Genomic DNA, 19,458 nt, shown 5'->3' with positions numbered 1-19,458 from the left:
AGACGAGCTAATTAATTGGAATGAGCCGTTGTGATTTAATTAGACCGTGACGCTTCTTTTGTTTATATTGAAAATAATTTGTTCTATGATGCAAAAAATTGCCTAATTGACCTCATATGTGAAGTACATTGAATGTTAGTTCTGTGGCACGTTTAATGTGGAATGTTGAAATACATTAGTATCATAACTTTGCTCATTTCTATGGTACATGCATGTAACGGTTGATGTGACTAATCGCATTAAATGCAGTTATAGGTGTACACTCTTATGTTATATGAGCTTGGGATATGAATAAATTTATTGCCTTACGCCGTTATGCTTTCGTTAGTTATCTGAATCCGTACTTACTCAAGGTACACTCTTTGGCTATTAGCAATTTCTCAGATGCTAATACGACAATACTTTTGGGCATTAAATTGCAGTCGTTTTGGATAGTTTGTGGAAATTCAGTTTGATGCAAATGGCAGAATATCCTGTGCTGCAATTAGAACATACCTACTTGAGCGATCTCGTGTAGTTCAGATTACGGATCCTGAATGAAACTACCACTGCTTCTATCAGTTGTGTACATCTGGAAGGGTACTCTTTCCCCCCTCTATATGTATATATATGTTAATGAGTTCATGCATATCTAATGCATAGTTATATCCAAATAAAATGTGATGATTCTTCTTTCATGTTAGCTTGTGGTACGTAATGTCCTACTCACACGTCTGAGGAGCAGCCAAAGTCTAAAATCTAGACTTTGATTATCAATGCCTTAAAATCCATGCTTAAAGGCTTGAGTGATTTTAATGTAGAGTTTATGATCGTGGCCAAACAAGAAAATTGAAACGCAAATAATGGAAACTGGAAAATATAGCCGCAGCTGTATTTTATTTGCTAACAATAATAATCAGAAAACTGAGCCTCGGTTACCAAAAGAACCGTACATAAATAGTTGGAATAATGCTAAAAGAAAGGAATTCAAAAAAACTAGATAAACACAAAGAAAACAATCAAACTCTAACTCTTGTGATCTTATCCATAACCGTGAGCTGCTTTTGCCTTAAAGCCAAAGTCACCCCAGCAGATAAATGAACCCAACGTTATTGGGCCTGTTGGGCCTGCTGGACCTGCACAGCCATTTAATCCCTCATAAGCGTCCATAAACCCATAAACCCATTTGCATTTGTACCCGAGTATACATCATCCTCTCCTCCTTCGGAAGGACTCGACCTCGAGTCCATATCCTGTTCATCATCAGTTAAGTAGGGTGAAAGGTCTGCAATGTTGAAGGTTGCAGACACCTTGAAGTGGCCTGGCAGTGCAATTTTATAAGCATGGTCATTTACCTTCTGGACAACCCGAAAAGGACCATCAGCCCAAGGCTGCAACTTGCCATATCGACCACTAGAAAACCGTTTCTTGCGCAAAGTAATCCACACAAGGTCACCTGCACGAAAGACTACTTTCGTACGACGTTTATGACGTTTATCAGCATGTTGCTTATGCTTGTCTGGTCGGTTCTGATCAGTGATACAAGCATGTACCTGCTCATGTAAAACTTTCATGTGGTCAGCAAGCTTACAACCCTCGTGTGACGCATCCTGTTCTTTGCTTTTTGGTAGTAAATCGAGAGGGGTAAGGGGCTGTCTACCACACACAAGCTCACAAGGTGCGCGACCCATTGAACGATTAACAGAAGAGTTGAAAGCAAATTCGGCTTTGTTCAAGATGAGTGTGGTTTCTGTACCCGGCTCACGACGGGAGTCAAGTGGAGCAAGTGTAATGTTAACCCCGTCTTTGACAATGCTATAGGTATTCTTGAACCCGTCATGCTTGGTCTGCCGATCATATTGCCATGGTCGCCCAAGGAGGAAATGGCACGCATCCATGGGAATGACTTCGCCCCACACCTCATCGTTATATAACTTCCCGATCAAAAATTGAACTAAGCATCTTTTCGTCACTTTGATGTGATTTCCCTTTTTGAGCCAAGTTAGTTGATATGGCTCGGGGTGATCCTCGGTGACAAGAGCTAATTTTTCCACCATTTCCGTGGAAACAACATTCTCACAACTTCCACCATCGATGATTAGTGTGCATACCTTTCCTTTTGACGTAGCTTTAGTCCGGAAAATGTTGTTGCGCATCCACAGGTGACCATCACTTTTTATGGGATCTGCTTTCAACACCCGGCGAATTACTAGAGATTCACCCTGATCCGGGTAAATTATTTCCTCGGGAAATACCTCCTGCTCGTTGTCGGTATCATACTGAGGTTCATCACAATAAGCTACTTGTAGTGACCCGAACTTTTCCATGTTTATATATATATTAATTGAGATTGATATTTACATGACTAAATGTTTCCAACGTGTTAAGCAATCAAATTTGTTAAGACTTGATTAAATGAAATAAGTTTCATATAGACAATTGATCACCCAAGTTGACCGGCGATTCACGAACGTTACAAAATTGTAAAAACTAAATGTTGTGGTATATATAGACATATATATATGGTTGACATGAGATTATGATGAGTAAGTATCTCACTAAGTATATTAACAATGTGTGATATACATAAGAAATGAGATTACTAAGTTAAGAAACTCGAAATGATATATATAACGATTATCGTTATGATAACGTCTACTAAATACATATGTATCATATTAAGATATTGATACACTATATTTAACATGATAAAATGATATTTAAATATATCATTAAGTGTGTTAACAATGAACTACATATGTAAAAACAAGACTACTAACTCAAGAATTACGAAACGAGACTTATATGTAACGATTATCGTTGTAACGATATTTTAATGTATATATCATATTAAGAGATATTCATACATCATAATATCATGATAACATAATAATTTAACATCTCATTTGATATAATAAACATTAGGTTAACAACATTAATTGAGATCGTTAACTTAAAGGTTTCAAAACAACACTTACATGTAACGACTAACGAAGACTTAACGACTCCATTAGAATGTATATACATGTTGTGTTTTGATATGTATTCTTACACTTTTGAAAGACTTCAAGACACATATCAAAGTACTTCTACTTAACAAAAATGCTTACAATTACATCCTCATTCAGTTTCATCAACAATTCTACTCGTATGCACCCGTATTCGTACTCATACAATACACAGCTTTTAGATGTATGTACTATTGGTATATACACTCCAATGATCAGCTCTTAGCAGCTCATGTGAGTTACCTAACATATGTGGGAACCATCATTTGGCAACTAGCATGAAATATCTCATAAAATTACAAAAATATTAGTAATCATTCATGACTTATTTACATGAAAACAAAATTGCATATCCTTTATATCTAATCCATATACCAAAGACTAAAAATACCTACAAACACTTTCATTCTTAAATTTTCTTCATCTAATTGATTTCTCTCAAGTTCCATCTTCAAGTTCTAAGTGTTCTTCATAAATTCCATAAGTATAGTTTCATAAAAATCAAGAATACTTCCAAGTTTGCAAGTCTACTTCCAAGCTTTCTAATCCATTCCAAGTAATCATCTAAGATCAAGGAACCTTTATAATTTACGGTAGGTTATCTTTCTAATTCAAGGTAATATTCATATTCAAACTTTGATTCAATTTCTACAACTATAACAATCTTATTTCGAGTGAAAATCTTACTTGAACTGTTTTCGTGTCATGATTCTGCTTCAAGAACTTTCAAGCCATCCAAGGATCCTTTGAAGCTAGATCCATTTTTCTAATTTCCAGTAGTTTTATCCAGAAAACTTGAGGTAGTAATGATGTTCATAACATCATTCGATTCATACATATAAAGCTATCTTATTCGAAGGTTTAAACTTGTAATCACTAGAACATAGTTTATTTAATTCTAAACTTGTTCGCAAACAAAAGTTAATCCTTCTAACTTGACTTTTAAAATCAACTAAACACATGTTCTATATCTATATGATATGCTAACTTAATGATTTAAAACCTGGAAACACGATGAACACCATAAAATAGGATATACGCCGTCGTTGTGAAACCGGGGGCTGTTTTGGTTTGGATAATTAAAAACTATGATAAACTTTGATTTAAAAGTTGTTCTTCTGGAAAAATTATTTTTCATATGAACATGAAACTATATCCAAAAATCTTGGTTAAACTCAAAGTGAAAGTATGTTTTTCAAAATGGTCATCAAGATGTCGTTCTTTCGACGGAAATGACTACCTCTTTAGTAATTGACATGTAACTTAAATTTCCGACTATAAACCTATACTTTTTCTGTTTGGATTCTTAAATTAGAGTTCAATATGAAATCATAGCAATTTGATTCACTCAAAACGGATTTAAAATGAAGAAGTTATGGGTAAAACAAGATTGGATATTTTTGATCTTTTTAGCTACGGGAAATGTTTAACAAATCTATACAAATCATATCCTAGCTAACTTATATTGTATTATACATGTATTCTAATATATTATGTAATCTTGGGATACCATAGACACGTATGCAAATGTTTTGACATATCATATCGACCCATGTATATATATTATTTGGAACAACCATAGACACTCTATATGCAGTAATGTTGGAGTTAGCTATACAGGGTTGAGGTTGATTCCAAAAATATATATACTTTGAGTTGTGATCTAGCCTGAGACGTGTATACACTGGGTCGTGGATTGATTCAAGATAATATATATCGATTTATTTCTGTACATCTAACTGTGGACAACTAGTTGTAGGCTACTAACGAGGACATCTGACTTAATACACTCAAATCTTTAAAACATAATAAAAATGGTTGTAATTATATTTTGATCATACTTTGATATATATGTACATATTTATATAGGTTCGTGAATCGATCCGTGGCCAAGTCTTATTTCCGAGGAAGGAAATATCTGTGAAAGTGAGTTATAGTCCCACTTTTAAAATCTAATATTTTTGGGATGAGAATACATGCAGGTTTTATAAATGATTTACAAAATAGACACAAGTACGTGAAACTACATTCTATGGTTGAATAATTGAAATTGAATATGCCCCTTTTTATTAAGTCTGGTAATCTAAGAATTAGGGAACTGACACCCTAATTGACGCGAATCCTAAAGATAGATCTATTGGGCCTAACAAACCCCATCCAAAGTACCAGATGCTTTAGTACGTCGAAATTTATATCATATCCGAAGGGTGTCCCGGAATGATGGGGATATTCTTATATATGCATCTTGTTAATGTCGGTTACCAGGTGTTCACCATATGAATGATTTTTATCTCTATGTATGGGATGTGTATTGAAATATGAAATCTTGTGGTCTATTGTTACGATTTGATATATATAGGTTAAACCTATAACTCACCAACATTTTTGTTGACATTTAAAGCATTTTTATTCTCAGATGAATACTAAGAGCTTCCGCTATTGCATACTAAAATAAGGACAAGATTTGGAGTCCATGTTTGTATGATATTGTGTAAAAACTGCATTCAAGAAACATATGTCGATGTAATATATTTCTATTGTAAACCATTATGTAATGGTCATGTGTAAACAGTATATTTTAGATTATCATTATTTGATAATCTACGTAATGTTTTAAAAACCTTTATTGATAAAATAAAGGTTATGGTTGTTTTAAAAATTAATGCAGTCTTTGAAAAACGTCTCATATAGAGGTCAAAACCTCGCAACGAAATCAATTAATATGGAATGTTTATAATCAATATGAACGGGACATTTCACTACTGGTCGCGGGTTTGGGCAATCTCTGGACAAATGACCAAACCCTTGGCAATTAAAACACTTGGGACCTCGTTTGCCATTACTTGAAGTTGCTGGTACTGCTGATATTACCTTCTGTTCGGTTGGGGTTTTAACTGGAGCTACAGCCCCAACCTTAGGTGTCGATGGTGTGGCGTTTCTTTCGAAAGTCAACTTCCTTCGTACCTTCTGTTGCTTTTCGACTTTAAATGCAAGCCTACATACATCATTATAAGACCAGTAGGGTTGCAGGCTCACAACATCAACAACATTCGAATTCAATGCACCCAAAAAGCGAGCCACCGTTTGCTCTTCTTCTTCCTGGACATCACAACGAATACGAGCGCGATCAAACTCACGAATGAGTTCTTCTACACTCATGCTCCTTTGGCGAAGATTATAATACTCTAAATAAGCTTCCTGTTTATAGTTTTCAGGAAGAAATTTAGAACGTAGTAGTTTCATCTTATCCCATGTTCTCACCTTAGATTTTCGGGCATACGCCCTATGCTTACAAACATTGTCCCACCACAAGGAAGCATGTTTACGTAGTTTAATTGCAACAAGCTTTACCTTGAGGTGTTCGGGGATATCCTTAACGTCAAACACTCGTTCGACGGTGCTCAACCAATCAAGAAAATCGTCCGGTTGCATAGTTCCCGTGAATTCCGGGATCTCCACCTTCATTCCCAAGCTTCGCAAAGGGTCATCATACCCCCTACGATCCCTCTGATAATGATAAGGGAACCGGTTACTTTGTTCGGAATCATCGAGAGATTGCTCAGAATCACGATCTTCATAACTCCGTTGGTTTCCTAATTCCAACTCTGCAATTCTTCTTTGCAGGCGTTCGATTTCCACATAAGGATCAGGGTCAGTGATCCTCACAGACCGGTAAGCACCACGACGAGCTCGTTGTTCGGCCAACCTGGCTCTGATACCACTTAATGTAGAGTTTATGATCGTGGCCAAACAAGAAAATTGAAACGCAAATAATGGAACCTGGAAAATATAGCCGCAGCTGTATTTTATTTGCTAACAATGATAATCAGAAAACTGAGCCTCGGTTACCAAAAGAACCGTACATAAATAGTTGGAATAATGCTAAAAGAAAGGAATTCAAAAAAACTAGATAAACACAAAGATAACAATCAAACTCTAACTCTTGTGATTTTATCCATAACCGTGAGCTGCTTTTGCCTTAAAGCCAAAGTCACCCCAGCAGATAAATGAACCCAACGTTATTAGGCCTGTTGGGCCTGCTGGACCTGCACAGCCATTTAATCCCTCATAAGCATCCATAAACCCATTTGCATTTGTACCCGAGTATACATTAGATTTGTTATTGATAGTGGAGCTATATTAGTTATAGATTTGTTAGTACGTATATTATCATCTCTAAAAGAGACTCTATAAATGGGGTCGTAAAATAAACGAAAACATGGAGACTGCTCTTATATGTACACCTAATTGGTGTTTGGATCATATCAACATTGAATCATATAATGCGGAGAGTGGGCACCTGAAATTTTCACTTTATGGCATTGAATACCTAAATATTTGAATTTTTAAACATTGCTTTGTTTTAGTGTTAATTTGAAGAGAAATGAAGGGAAGTGAAAGGAAATAAAAAATATTTTGCGTTCCCGAGTTTTGATAGAGATGAAAAGAAAGGAAATGGACGGATTATTGTAGTGTATTTTCTTTCCAATTTCTCCTTCCAAATTGGAAAGATACCACTTCTTTCCCTTTCATCCTTCTTCACTTCCTTTCTTTTTATTTTATAATTGAACTCCGGAACAGAGCCTTATGAGAAGGTCCTTATGAGGAGGTGCCGAGGAAGAAAAGTATGAAACAAAGACACTTATATGTTCTTCATTACTAGGCTTAAAGCAATTATGGCTTAACAAACCAAACCGTCATCAACTAAGAGCAATCCAAAACATAGATAATTTTGTCTTGAGTATTTGTTACTTTTCCTAAGCATCAACTAGTTGATAATTATTACTACCTAATCGAAGAGTATTTATGAAACATACCACGAGAGGTCTGTTGTGTGAAGAACTATGCACTTGCATAGGTGGGTGTAGTTTGGTGCATTAGCTTCCTTTGTGGCTTCAACTTCGTCTAGAATGTGCTTCCTAAAAGCATCAGTTGCAGCTCTAAGTGGTGTCTGGATTTCAGCGGCAACATGAATTGCTGCAACCTTCGCACCCAGAATGGTGATGAGAATTGCAGTTTTCCGGTCATTAGGCCCAATATTATAATATTTCTTTTGAAATCGCCGTCACTAGTAGGCAAAAGGGGGCGTTACATATGCTTTCAACCACACGTGTACTGACGACTTCTCTTAAGGTAACTACAAATTTGGGGAGCTCCATCCGATTCACTATTTGCACCACGGATATCCTTCTCATCCAGATTAACCATGAAAGTTGCTGAAACCAATTCCCCATTCGTATCTTCAATGAATAACACCGGGCACGCTATTGCTACTTCGATTCATTCCTTGGTTAAACTGGCCGAGGAAGCTATTCATGGTGCAGAGAGTACAACGGTTGGAGCTTTTCAAATTGTAGCTGCCTTAGAGGAAACCATTAGTGTTTCGACTCGTGTGGTTAAAAGGATAAGTAACACCCCTTTGTATACTAGGACAACGATTTCAACTATAAAGAAGGAATATAATAATGCTAAGCCTAATGAACGAAAAATTGCAATCCCATCACCATTCTCGGTGTTACGATTCCAGAAGTTCTGCCACCGAAACCCATATACACTTAGAGCCGCAATTGATACTTTTGGTAGGTACATTCTAGAGGAAGCTGAAGCAGCCAAGGAAGCTGATGCACCCAACTATGCATGTTCTTCAGACAATGGGCCTTCTCTGGTATGTTCAGTAAATACTTTTTGGTTAGTTGGTAATCACTGTCAGAAGTTAATGCTTAGGAAAAGTAATAAATACTAGGACTAAATTCTCTAGTTTAGGATTGTTCTTAGTTAATGACGGTTTGGTTTGTTTAGTCACAATCGTTAAAATTTAACTGTTTCTTTAAGCCCGATAATGAAAAAAAACAAACATGTCTTCATTTTCTTCTTTTCTTCATCAGCACCTCCCTATAAATTGCTTTGAATAGTTAGGTATCAAATGTCACAAGTAAAAATTTCATTCTAAGTGCCCTTGATCTCCACATTATATGATTCAATTTCATTGATATGATCCAAAACCAATTTGTTGTACGTATAAGCAGTGTTGCAAAACTCGGCTGACTCGGCCGAGTACTTAAAAAAAATGCTTACAATTACATCCTCGTTCAGTTTCATCAACAATTCTACTCGTATGCACCCGTATTCGTACTCATACAATACACAGCTTTTAGATGTATGTACTATTGGTATATACACTCCAATGATCAGCTCTTAGCAGCCCATGTGAGTTACCTAACATATGTGGGAACCATCATTTGGCAACTAGCATGAAATATCTCATAAAATTACAAAAATATTAGTAATCATTCATGACTTATTTACATGAAAACAAAATTGCATATCCTTTATATATAATCCATATACCAACGACTAAAAACACCTACAAACACTTTCATTCTTCAATTTTCTTCATCTAATTGATTTCTCTCAAGTTCCATCTTCAAGTTCTAAGTGTTCTTCATAAATTCCATAAGTATAGTTTCATAAAAATCAAGAATACTTCCAAGTTTGCAAGTCTACTTCCAAGCTTTCTAATCCATTCCAAGTAATCATCTAAGATCAAGGAACCTTTGTCATTTACAGTAGGTTATCTTTCTAATTCAAGGTAATATTCATATTCAAACTTTGATTCAATTTCTACAACTATAACAATCTTATTTCGAGTGAAAATCTTACTTGAACTGTTTTCGTGTCATGATTCTGCTTCAAGAACTTTCAAGCCATCCAAGGATCCTTTGAAGCTAGATCCATTTTTCTAATTTCCAGTAGTTTTATCCAGAAAACTTGAGGTAGTAATGATGTTCATAACATCATTCGATTCATACATATAAAGCTATCTTATTCGAATGTTTAAACTTGTAATCACTAGAACATAGTTTATTTAATTCTAAACTTGTTCGCAAACAAAAGTTAATCCTTCTAACTTGACTTTTAAAATCAACTAAACACATGTTCTATATCTATATGATATGCTAACTTAATGATTTAAAACCTGGAAACACGATGAACACCATAAAATCGGATATACGCCGTCGTAGTGAAACCGGGGGCTGTTTTGGTTTGGATAATTAAAAACTATGATAAACTTTGATTTAAAAGTTGTTCTTCTGGGAAAATGATTTTTCATATGAACATGAAACTATATCCAAAAATCTTGGTTAAACTCAAAGTGAAAGTATGTTTTTCAAAATGGTCATCAAGATGTCGTTCTTTCGACGGAAATGACTACCTCTTTAGTAATTGACATGTAACTTAAATTTCCGACTATAAACCTATACTTTTTCTGTTTGGATTCTTAAATTAGAGTTCAATATGAAACCATAGCAATTTGATTCACTCAAAACGGATTTAAAATGAAGAAGTTATGGGTAAAACAAGATTGGATATTTTTGATCTTTTTAGCTACGGGAAATGTTTAACAAATCTATACAAATCATATCCTAGCTAACTTATATTGTATTATCCATGTATTCTAATATATTATGTAATCTTGGGATACCATAGACACGTATGCAAATATTTTGACATATCATATCGACCCATGTATATATATTATTTGGAACAACCATAGACACTCTATATGCAGTAATGTTGGAGTTAGCTATACATGGTTGAGGTTGATTCCAAAAATATATATACTTTGAGTTGTGATCTAGCCTGAGACGTGTATACACTGGGTCGTGGATTGATTCAAGATAATATATATCGATTTATTTCTGTACATCTAAATGTGAAGTTCATACTTTATATATGTGTTTTAGATATCTTAAGTGTTATGTCTAATGATTTAATGACTTCCATTTAGGTGTGATGTAAAAGGTATGCTGGCAACACTATGCACACGTTTATTCAAATCGTGAATGAGTTATTATTTGAGCTCTTGATTGTGATGCTGCTGTTGCAAGTCGCGATGCTTAAGCAAAGACTGTCTATGCTAGGCTATTTGATTGGTCTGTGCGTATTTATAATTTACAAAATCTTCTATCCCCACCTTCTTCTTTTTGCTTTCCTATTTAACTGACTTTTTATGTCTTGTTTCAGGCTTGTTGAAACGATTAATAGGTCTGTTGGGCAAGACCTTAGTTCTCGCATGTAAATTGGAGTTCTTGATATATATGGTTTTGAATGCTTGAAGCATAATAGGTCATCTCACCATCTTCTTAATTATATAATTCTTTTCTTTCATGTGTTCTTCCTTGCATGAATTACATTTGGTCTCTCGAAAGTACAAGAGTTCATTAAATTGATTATTCGTGTTTTTCCTTTCGTTGAACAGTTTCGAGCAGTTCTGCATAAATTTTGCAAATGAAAAGCTTCAACAACATTTCAATGAGGTGAGTGATATAACTTTGTATATTGTGATTGATTGCTAACACGCACACATGCATATGTATATAAACTGCTTTGGTGACCATGCATGGATAATTTATTACCATTCCTTAATACAATTTTGTATCAACACAATGAATGGAAAAAGATAGGTTCTCCTGTGTACAGTTATCTTTATTTTACACTTTATCTCACAAGTGTTCCCAGCATGTCATCTAATTGTTTTATATTTGTATTATATACTGTTATCTTTGACCCTATACTTTTATGCATTGGTGTAGCATGTCTTTAAGATGGAGCAGGAGGAATACCATAAAGAAGTAATTACCTGGAGCTACATTGAGTTTATAGATAATCAGCATGTTTTAAATCTCATTGAAAAGGTTCTCTCTTTTTCTTTTTCTGATAAGATGTTTTTCTATTTCGTCCTTGGTTTAAAATCGCGCATCGAGGTAGTCGCTAGGCGTCTTAAGGCACTAGGCTGAGCGCCTTGGAGTGCCTCTAGACGATAGTACGATCAGGCGCCACTAAGGCGGTGCCTAGCCTCCAGGCGATATGAGTTTGTAGAAACTCAAGGAGCCCAAGGCACCTTTTGCTAAATTTTTCTTGGCATATTTTAAGGTCCAATATTAATTATCAGTCCATCTATGTTAAGTACTAACCAGATCTTAACTTTCTAACACGAATAAAATTGTTTAGCGGCTCTAAAATGTTAAACTCCAATCAACTGCACTGGTCTCGAAAATTGACTTTCTTCACCAAATATATTCTATTAAACAAAGGTATTTGTGCTTGGATGGTGGCTCAACACCAAATTGACGCAAGAAACAACAAATTGGAGCCATATTTAACTTGGATTCTGGCCGTGGCTAATGTTGCGTTCCAATTTCTGTATATTTTGATTTTTCAAACAGCATTTGAGACATTAGCAATAGTGTAGCTTGCGTTGATGTTTGATAATATTATATGAGATGAGATTATCGTAGTGTTTGTTCAAATCACCCTTGGGAATATATTTCCTTCAAACAATGTTGTAATTATTTCATTCACTCGCTTGAAAATGTAAAGTATTGTGTACTGCGTTAGGTCTGAAGATTTGCACCATCATACTTTCATATGTTTTTATGCATCATATGTAGATCTTGATAATCAGCTTTCTGATTATCGTACTTTCATATGTTTTAAACTTTTTATGCATCATATATAGACATAGATCTTGATTATCAGTTTTCTGATTATCATACTTTCAGCGTTGCAGAAGCCTATAGGAGTTGTTGCGCTCTTGGATGAGGCATGGTACAAATTGCTTAATAGGAATTTACTAGTGCACGTTTATTCTAGTTATTTTTTTCCTCTAAATAATTTCATTTCATTTCGATTTTGATTTTCTTGCAGCATGTTTTTCCCAAGTCAACACATGAAACATTCGCCAACAAGCGTTTCCAGAATTTGCGGGCTCACCCTAGGTTAGGGAAGGCGAAGTTCTCCGAGACAGACTTTACCATTTCTCACTATGCTGGCAAGGCAAGTCATAAACCATAGAACATTGGGAGATAGAATGCGGCTTCAACTAAAATAAAACACTTTATAATACTATTATCTGAATTTTTCAACTGTAGGTTAATTATCAAACAGATTCTTTCTTTGATAAAAATTGTGATTATGATGTCATTGATCACTGTAATCTGATGTCTTCGTCAAAGTGTTCTTTTATTGCTGGTCTTTTCCGGGCACTACCTGAAGAATCTTCAAGATCATCGTACAAATTTTCTTCTGTGGCTTCTAGATTTAAGGTATGGTTATCACCAATATAAGGTCCACATTTTCGCTAAGTTGTATCAACAAAGAGTTTGAGATGAGTATATGTTATAATAATGCTTGTGGACCTTTTAGACATCTAGTTCTTAGTTCATTGTTGAAGTAAATAATGGTTGTGATATTCATGTTTTTGTTGTTGTATATGTCTATAGCAACAACTACAGGCTCTCATGGATACCCTCAGACATTCAAGAATCAGAGTGTGTTACAGCAGTTACGTTGTGGGGTCAGTGTCGTCATATTCATTCTCAATTTCTATCGAATATCTTTTTTTTGTTCCACTTGAAACAGTCTGATGTAGCTGTAATGCAATATTCTGTAGGGTGTTTTGGAGGCAGTCCGGATAAGTCTGGCAGGTTATCCTACTAGTAAAACCTATCACGAATTTGTAGATCTGTTTGGGCTTATTACCATGGAAGTTATGAATGGAAGGTTAGTTTAACGCAGGATTTCAGAGTTGGAACATATATATATATATATATATATATATATATATATATATATATATATATATATATATATATATATATATATATATATATATATATATATAGTGGTAGGATCAAGAGGGAAGTAACCATTCGGGGGAAGCGGGGTTTTTTGAAAAAACTTTGTTCACGAACATTATAGATGAGATGAAAATATGAACATTTAGTAGAGACACTTTGTGATAAATGTTTTTATTTTGGCGGAAAAACGCTCGAAGAAGTAATATATAACAATTATCGTGTTTTTCGAACGTATTTTGAGGTTTTAGCTATTGGGGTTTAGATATTAGGGTTTAGATATTAGGGTTTATAGGGTTTAGATATTAGGGTTTAGAAATTTAGGGTTTAGGGTTTAGATTTAGGATTTAGATTGAGTTTTTAACACGAACGGTTTAGAGTTTAGGGTTTAGGGTTTAGGGTTTGGTGTTATGGGTTTATGGAATAACACCAAACCCTAAACCCTAAATCCTAAACTCTAAATCGGGCTAAATTTTACTTCACAAAACATGGAAAAAAAAACGTTCATATTCTTCACGAACAATATTATCTTGAATGTTATTTTTGTCGATCGTTTTTCCGCCTAAATAATAACATTCATCACGAAGTGTCTCTTCTAAATGTTCATATTTTCGTGTGATCTTGATGCCGGAAAAAAAAAATTCAAAAAAAACGAAAAAAAAAAAAGAAAAAAAATTTGCTTCCCTCTGCTTTCCCCGATTGGTTACTTCCCCATTAATCCTGCCCCTATATATATATATATATATATATATATATATATATATATATATATATATATATATATATATATATATATATATATATATATATATTAAGTCACTTATTGCCATGGAAGTTATGAATGGAAGGTTAGTTCCAAACATCTGCCATGTGTTTGTATTTTGGAACTATTAGGTGTTAGTTTATCATCATAAAAGTTGGACTGTGACATCATTATTAGCAAATAAGTGTCAAAATTATGGAAAGCATAGCAAGATGGAAGTTCAGTTACTATATAAGCAATATTCAGTACTACATGTATTATATATAAAGCCAATACCCATGAAACACTTTTATCTTCCTCTTTGTTTAGTCATCGTCTTATATTTTCTAGTTATGTATGACATGTTATTTTCTTTTACAAATGTCAGGAGGCCAATGAGACTGGTGCCTTGCGCTTAGCAAAATCTAAGCTTGAAAAGCAGCTGGAGGATCTTACGTGGCGTTTGCAACTAGAGAAAAAATCAAGGGTTCGGATTCAGTTTTGCTCACTCTTGTACATTTAACGTAACTTTTATGATAACTGTTAGATGACTATAATAATTTAATGGATCACATTATAATGGCAGGGTTCAAATGACGAGTCTAAGTCTGTAGAAACTGCAAGACTTCAGAAAGTAGTGCAGTCATTAGTACTTGAGTTAGATGCTGCTAAAGTGGCCATTGTGAACGAATGTAACAAGAATGCAGTAATGCGAAACCAATTAGAAATGTCACTAAAAGAAAAATCTCCATTGGAAAGAGAAATTGTTGCAATGGTGTAACAACCCAACCCAATATTCAACCGAAAATAGACCAAGAATTTTTTATTTTTATTTTATACAGGAGGGTGCGCGGCGCGCAGCCCTTCCTGTGCGCGTCGCGCAGAATGCCCGGACAGTTTCTGATCAAACTGCCATTTACACGTGAAAATATCACCCACTTCCCGACATATTTAGACGAAACGCTTTTCACATCACATTATAATAGTTAAAACTAACACGTTTCAATAATAAAACAAGTTTTACGAAACCGGACCCACATATGCCGAATTACGAGTTTTGCACAAAATATAAGTTTCGACCACAAAAGTTTAATTTCCAAACGACACTTCGAGCATGGTGTTTGGGGTTAAATTACCCATAACTTGGTCGAACTTCCAAAAGCTAAACGTCCAAAAAGCTTCTCCTAACACAATGAAGCGGGATCACTAGTTCAAACGTATACCCTTTCCCTTGTCCACGCCGGAGCCTATAAAAAGGTAAACAACGAGAGGGTAAGCAAAGCTTAGTGAATGCAACATACTTACTTGCAATCACTTACTCAATTACCCCATACACGCTAGCATTTAAATTAGCATACCATCGCAAAGTATAACGCTAAATCTCCGATAACACAAGCTAGCACAACAATAGCATATAACACGAACAAATATAATATGCTACACTACATCTCTTTGAAGGATTTTCTTGTGCCCGAGAGACATAATAAATTAATGTGGCTTACATGTTGTGATCCAAGTCGGGTCATACCCAATAACAAGCTATCAACACTTTATGTATTTGTTTTGACAATCGGATCATTAAAGCAAATACACGACACTTGAATTTTAGAAATTGGTTTTCTAAAATAAATGCTAGATATAATTATTTGGATAATTATAAGTTACTACATGTTGTATATTATTTATATAGGTTATAAATAATATAAAGTGTATGTAACATATGTGTGTTGCATTTTATTTTATAAAAGGCTTATAAAATAAAATACTTACAACTAAATGCATGTATGTTTTATAAATATGTAATAAAATATAAAATAAATGGAAGGGGTGGGGGGCCATTTTTTTGAAGGCTCCTAGGTGCCAACCACCCTTCCTTGATTACTCCATATAATTATGACTAATACACATGCATTGGTGCAACTTTTAACACACTCTTTTGACTCTAGCATTTTGAAATTAATACTTGCAATTTCCTCTCCTTTCTTCAAGGGATTCTTGGTTGATTTTTGCAAGTAATTAAGTGTCTAAAATCCTAACCAAGTCTTGGGTGTTGATTATTGCTTGTGGGTATCAAAGATTTGAGGCTTCAAGTTAGAAGTTTTCTTCATCTACATCATCTTCTTCATCCTAGTTCTTCACCTCCATTTTGGAGTAGGTATAAACATCTAACTAGCTCTATTTACATTTAAGTGTATTTTCAAGACTAGATCTTTAATGGATTTCAAATTTAAAAGGGTTAAACTTTACATGCATAAACTTGAAATTGCTTCCGCTTTATATATACATATACACACGAATTTATATGTAACAAAATGGGTTTGTGACTTTGTTTATGTATTGAAATCCATCAATGGTATCTAGAGCCAAAGTCTTGTTAATATGCTTCTTGTTTTTGGCTAGTAAACTCACTTTCTTTACAATCTACCAACATGCATGAAAGTAGAATGTAAAAATATTGAGTTTTGGTGGGTGTATGGTGATGGCCGAAATATTTGGTCCCAAAAATGGGTTTGGGATTTCAAGTTTTGGCCATGTTTGATGTTATGTTGTTGTTCACAATCGAGCCTAGGCCATGTGTTTGTTTGGTTGATTGATTTGGTGATTATTCATGGGTGTAATATTCATTCATATGGCTTGTAATTATTTTGTAATTTTGGTTTGTAAAAGTTGTAATTAATCTTGTATTTTGTATGTAATTTGTTCTATTTTGGTTTGTAAAATAGAATAGGTTGTTATTTCATTTTCTAGAAAAATTGTATTAGGATATGATTTTGTAAAATGAAAGTGAAGATTCATGAAGAAGATTACAAGATGAAGTTTTGAAGATTACAAGATTAAGTGGGAGATTTTGGTAAAATCTCTTACTTTGGTTTAACCCCTTAGGTGACATTTGTTTATTGGCTAAACAAATGTCTACCAAAATGGCTCTTGATTGTGAACACTTTGCTATGCATGTTTGTGTATGTTTGTATGTTTGGTTGCTACAAGATCATCACATGATTACACTTGCATAATACATTATAAAATGGTTATAATAAAACATAACAAAATGACACTAATAATTGGTTATTAGACTTGAATAAAATGGTTTATTTAAAAAGGTAATGAAATGGTTAAAACTAGTAATTGGTTACTAAAAGGCACATGAAAATGGGTTTTTCATAAACATACTACACACCAAATGCATGTTGGTGTATAGCACTTTGTTTTCTAAACTAGAATGTAGAAAACCTAAAATCCCTTTACTAATACAAGATAAACAAGTTAAACGCCATCCTTTTGTGGAAACACTTAGACATATTAGGAATCTCATGATGGGATAAAGGTCACCTAACCGTCATGAGTGAACTAATATGAATAAAGTACACTTTGCATGCTTGTGGGATAAAGGTCACCTAACCACTTGTATGTTAAGTCTACATGTCTACACAAGTAGGACGACTTGATTTGGGAATCATGAACTTAGGGTCACCGAAGCATGAGGAACAAATATGCGTTGATGGGATTAATATGCCATGCAAAAGGATTGCATGATCCCATAACTTAGAAGTTGCAAAAGGATTGCAATTGTCATTATGACTACCTAGCTAAGTCAAATGACGGGATAAAGGTCACCTAACCGAAATTTGATTTACCGTTGGATTCTAATATTTAATAAAACAAATTAAAAGGGTATTGTTTATTAAATCCAAATCGATACTTAAAAGAACTTTGTTGAATTTTGTAGATGGCCGCTAATAACAACAACAACATGAACAACGCACCACTTAACTTTAACAACCTATCGTTACGGTCTCTCCTCGAGAAAGACAAACTCAACCATACAAATTTTATGGATTGGTTCCGCAATCTTCGGATTGTCCTCAAACAAGAGGATAAAATGTATGTGCTTGAGGACCCCATTCCCGACCAACCGGATGAGAGTGATGTGGAGGCAATGGCCTCTTACGATAAGTATTGCCACGACTCCCTTCAAGTCTCATGCTTAATGCTTGGGACTATGATACCCGAACTCCAAAAGGATTTCGAGCATCATAGCGCTTACGACATGATAACACAATTGAAGGAGATGTTTCTCCAACAAGCACGTGTTGAGCGTTTCGAAACGGTTCGGGCGCTTCATGCTTGTCGTATGGACGAATCCCAATCGGTTTCATCTTATGTACTTAAGATGAAAAGCCTTATCGATCGTGCTAACCGTCTCAACCTTAACATATCTAATGAGTTAGCCACCGATCTTATCCTTAACTCCCTATCAAAGAGGTTTGATCAATTTGTAATTAATTACAACATGAATGGGATGGATAAGAGCATAGGTGAGCTTCATGGTATGCTTAGGACGGCGGAAACAAGCATGGGTAAAAGAGCTTTACCCGTGTTAGCAATCGATCAAGGTGGGTCTAAAGGTAACACCTCTAAGCCAAAGGTGGCTAAGAGAAAAGGACCCGTCCATCAAGGCAAAGGGAAGGGGAAGATGGTTACCCCAACCATCAACAAGGCCAAGAAGCAAAAGGTAGCCGAGAAGGCAAACCCCAAGGAAGACCCATGTTTCGGTTGCGGTGAGATGGGTCATTGGAAACGAAACTGTCCGGTCTATCTTAAAGAGTTGAAGGACAAGAGGGATGCAGGGCAAACCTCAGGTAATATATATATGGTATATATAGAGCTTAGTATTACTTCTTCTAATACATGGGTATTAGACACGGGATGTGGAACTCATATTTGCAATTCTTTGCAGGGGTTCAAAAGAAGTGATCATAAAGCGGGAACATCAAGTCTCTATATGGGCAATGGTGCAAAGGTGCATGTTAAAGCTCAAGGAGAATTTGTTTTGAAGCTTCCAAGTGGATTGGAGCTTATTTTAGAAAATGTTTTGTATGCACCGGATTTATGTCGAAACATTATTTCTATTTCTCGCTTAAGACAATGTGGTTTCAATGTTAATTTTATTGATAATGATATCCATTTTTCTAAAGATGATATATTCTATTTCAAGGCTACGCCTTCAAATGGAATTTATGAATTGGTTCATGATGATGCATCATCTAATAGCTCAATATACCATACTAGCACCAAGAAACTCAAAAGGGAT

At 34.9% G+C, this 19,458-nt stretch overlaps 1 pseudogene; it reads left to right on the top strand.

Annotated features, from left to right (window-relative positions):
- The window catches only part of LOC139848736 (myosin-15-like), a 109,418-nt pseudogene that overhangs the window by 81,671 nt on the left and 8,289 nt on the right, over window positions 1–19,458 (top strand).

This window comes from Rutidosis leptorrhynchoides, chromosome 1, assembly GCF_046630445.1.
Source record: "Rutidosis leptorrhynchoides isolate AG116_Rl617_1_P2 chromosome 1, CSIRO_AGI_Rlap_v1, whole genome shotgun sequence".
Lineage (NCBI taxonomy): Eukaryota > Viridiplantae > Streptophyta > Magnoliopsida > Asterales > Asteraceae > Rutidosis > Rutidosis leptorrhynchoides.
This window is presented reverse-complemented; position numbering and strand designations above follow the sequence as displayed.